At 39.3% G+C, this 4,221-nt stretch overlaps 1 pseudogene; it reads right to left on the bottom strand.

The window, feature by feature from the left end:
* Window positions 1-2,484: 2,484 nt before the first annotated feature.
* Window positions 2,485-3,545, bottom strand: LOC125113251 (40S ribosomal protein S3a-like; annotated as a pseudogene).
* Window positions 3,546-4,221: the final 676 nt, after the last annotated feature.

Raw genomic sequence — 4,221 nt, forward strand, 5'->3', positions numbered from 1 at the left:
GTTAGTTGAATTCATTTTTGGTGCCTTTTTTCCTTCAATTTTTATTTTAGCACATATGTGTCGTGTAGTCTTTGTAAAAATTGATTACATTCGAATATTTTATTTCTCAAAATATGTATCACCTAGTGGAAATGCATCTATTCTCAAAAATTATATGCATAATTTTTGTATTATACTTTACCTAAATTCGTATATAGACTAAGGAAATGTAATTAGAAGAAATGATTATCTAGAGTCCCCTGTTGGCTCATCAAGTTAAGGATCCAGCGTTGTCACTGTGGTGGCATGAGTCACTGCTGTGGCATGAAGGAACTGTGAAATTTTGTAGAAAAATTTACATTCTACATCTGTTATGCTGTAATCTTTAAAATAATATTTTTCCAAAGTCCAAAAAAATTTGAAATCCGTTGATGCAGATAAGCACATAATTCCCAATCATAGAGTTAAAAAGTAAGCTGATACTTCTATTTGGGGATTTATAGAATTTAAAAATACGTGTTCCCTACAGAAAAGAAACAAACTTGTGGACATGGAGAACAGACTCGTGGTTGCCAGGTGGGAGGGGGAGGGAGAGGGATAGACTGGGCGTTTGGGGTTAGGAGATGCAAACTATAGCATTTAGAGTAGATAAGCAATGAGATCCTGCTGTATAGCATAGGGAACTACATCCAATCATTTGTGATGGAAAACGACGGAGGATAATGCGAGAAAAAAATGTATAAATATATGTGTGTGTGTGTGTGTGTGTGTGTGTGTATAACTGGGTCACTTTACTGTACAGCAGAAATTGATAGGACATTATAAATCAACTATAATAAAAAAAAATTTTAAGTACTTGTTGCCTATGCCAGAGAGACAAATAATCCTTCATCCCATGTCCTCAGCCTTGGCAACACAAATCATGAAATTATATTCCCGCTTTTGTATCTGAAATCATGTGACAGAGAGACTTGTTTTTACCTTTTCTTCTCATCCCTCCATGTTTCCTTGAACCAATTATTTATCTATATTGAAAAGGGCAAACAATCTCCCCAACTATATTAAGGGTAAATGATCTCCCCAACTATATTCAGGGCTCTTTTCAGGCAAAAGTCATATTTTAGTTTTCAATGCTTATGCAGAGTATTTGGCATATAGTAGCTATTCAAGAAACACTCACTGAATTCATGAAGCATGAATTATTGGATAAATCATGATCACTTCTCCAGTGCTGGCAATATATGCAAAGATGGACACAGGATTTTCGTAAGGAATTAAAAAAGGAATTTACTCAGAGTAAAACTACCACACTTTGCTGTCTTCATTATTTTTCCATTCCATCTTCTCTGATTCCCAGGAACCTGATATGCTCCAGTGCCCATTTCTAAAATTGTTGGCCATTTGATAGCAGTAAATCAGACATTAGAAAGCAAATGGTGAGATCTGAATAAGCTCAGTAAATTGGATGATAGTACTATATTCCTACTAGTACTGCTAATTCCCTTATTGTGTTCTGTGATTATGTAAGATACCATTCTTGTTTTTAGGAAACACATACAGAAGTATTTAGGGGAAAGAGACATGATCTCCACAATTTGATCGTGAAAAAAATCCATAGAGAGAGGCAAAGAAGAGAGGAAAGGACTAAGCAAATGTAGTAGAATGTTAACATTTGGGTGAAAGTAGATGAGAATTCTTGGTGCTAATTTATGTAACTTTTCTATAAATCAGAAATTATTGTTACTTTAAAATAAAGAGTTGTTTTAATAGTCATGCTAAAACATGATTAAAGGAGACAATTTAGGTGACGCAAACTTTAATGTTTTATGAAGGGAACAGAGGGAAACTGCAAAACGGGACAGGAAGCAGGGCGCTTGTACAGGATAAAGATTAAAGAACCAAGGAGAGGAAGGGGGAGGGGAGTAGGGGCGGGAAGGAGTGGGAGTTTGTGTTTAGCAGATGTAAACTATTACATATAGGATGGATAAGCAACCATAGGTCCTACTGTATAACACAGGGAACTACATCCAATATCCCATGATAAACCATATGCATATGGTTTATATATATATATATGTGCATGTGTATAATTGAGTCATTTTGCTCTACAGCAGAAATCAACAGAACATTGCAAATCAACTATACTTCAATTTAAAAAATAAAAATGTTAAAAATTAATGCTAAAGAATAAGGGAGAGAAAAATAGAAGATATTTGACGGGCTAGTGGCATATAGTCAACCTTATTTGGGGGCAAGAAGGAACAAGGAAATAAGCACAGAGCCCAGAGCAGGCTCTACATGTGGGGACCAGCTGATAGGATAGATTGTGTTTCTGGTCAAGGGGAGCACTTACAGGGACAGAGCATAATCTGTTTTAATTTGGTGACCTGATGCTGCTCCATCTTGGGCTTAGAAAGTTATTTTGACAGTGCCCTTTATTTGTTTCGTTTTGTCTTGTTTTTTGCAAATAAGATCTTTTATTTGTCACCATTAAACGTATGAATTTTAAGCAGATTTTTGGACAGAGGGCTCATATCCATCAGCTATTTTGACTTTAGCACCTGTCTCATCCCCACTAGCGTTTCCAGAACTACTACCTTTACCATGTAGCTCCATAAGTTTTCCCAATTCAAACTTGGGCTTCTTCAGCATTTTTACTTTTCTAACAAAGACATCATAGAGCAAATAAATAGATTGGCAAGCCCTTTCGATGTCCTTTCCAGTGCCGTCTGGAATCAATTTATTGACCACTTCTTTTAATTCATTTTTCTGCACCTCTCAGGTCATGATTTCCATCACCTTCTTCCGGATTTGGCAGACCTGTTGGTGCTGGGCATAAGAGGTCTTCCAAATTTGATTATTGTGTTTTTTAGTAAAACCAATACAGAATAGACAAAGCAAATAACCATTGGTAGTCTTTTTTTTTTTTTTGTCTTTTTTAGGGCCACACCCACAGCATATGGAGGTTCCCAAGCTAGGGGTCTAATCGGAGCTGTAGCCACTGAGCTACACCACAGCCACAGCTACACCAGATCCGAGCCATGTCTGTGACCTACACCACAGCTCACAGCAATGCCAGATCCTTAACCCACTGAGCTAGGCCAGGGATCCAACCCACAACCTCATGGTTCCCAGTCAGATTCATTTCTGCTGCACCATGACAGGAAATCCGCCATCAGGAGTCTTGACATCAATATGAGCTTCAATCATGTGCTGCCATTTTTTGACCATTGAGCATATTTTGTCATGGATAAGATCCATGCCATGGAAGTTGGTCAGGCTGTTTCTGGCCTGAACATCCTCAGTAATCAGCTTGAATTTCCTAAATGCAACTTCATTATTCCACAGCTCAGCAAGGCTCACTTCAAACCCCAACCCTGGAGGCCATCAGATGCGATTTTGGCTCCTCAAATTCTAGTGATTAGTGTTTTCCCATTGTTTCTTATAATGAACATAGTTTGTGCTTTCACACCATACCAATCTGTCTTAGAAAATGGGTCAACCACTTTCTTCTTAGCTTCCTTTTTGCCGCCTTTGGTAAGGTGCTTGTTCTTGCCAGCCGCCATGGTTCTGCAGAGAGCCAAAGGGCAACAGTGCCCTTTGACTGGTCATTTATCATTTGTAAAATTGTTAGGGAACCATTGACTGAAACTGCCCACATTGGCCATGCATGACAGTAGCCACTTACAAGAGTTATCTCACAGCAGGAGACCTTGGTAGGAACATGGTGCTGCCCTGAAGACTAACTAGGAGGATTTGGGAGGGGCCAATTGGAGAGAGGAGATGACCAACCTCCCAGGATCCTTGGTGCTGGAATCCATCTTGGCTGAGAGATGAACATGTCACCTGGACGGACCCTAAGCCAGACCAAGTACCAGCCAAGCAGGATGATTGGCCAGAGACAACCCGGAAACTAACCCATTCCCATAAAACTGGAGACCAAGAGCCAACTGGCAGAGCAGCTTCCCTGGGTTCCCTTACCCTGCTAATTTCTGCCGGGAGAGGGGGGAGGTCGTTCCCAATAAAATCTCTTGTTTCATCAGCACATGTGTCTCCTCGGACAATTCATTTCCGAGTGTTAGACAAGAGCAAATTCTCAGGCCCTAGAAGGGTTCCCCCTTCCTGCAACAAAAGGTTTTCACATTTTACTTTATTTCACAGCACTTTTATCTTTTTTCCCTTAGAAAGAAAACAAAGTCAGAATATCTAATTAAAGTGCCAGAACTCAGAGTCGAAGGCTTC

Source organism: Phacochoerus africanus, chromosome 13 (assembly GCF_016906955.1).
Source record: "Phacochoerus africanus isolate WHEZ1 chromosome 13, ROS_Pafr_v1, whole genome shotgun sequence".
Lineage (NCBI taxonomy): Eukaryota > Metazoa > Chordata > Mammalia > Artiodactyla > Suidae > Phacochoerus > Phacochoerus africanus.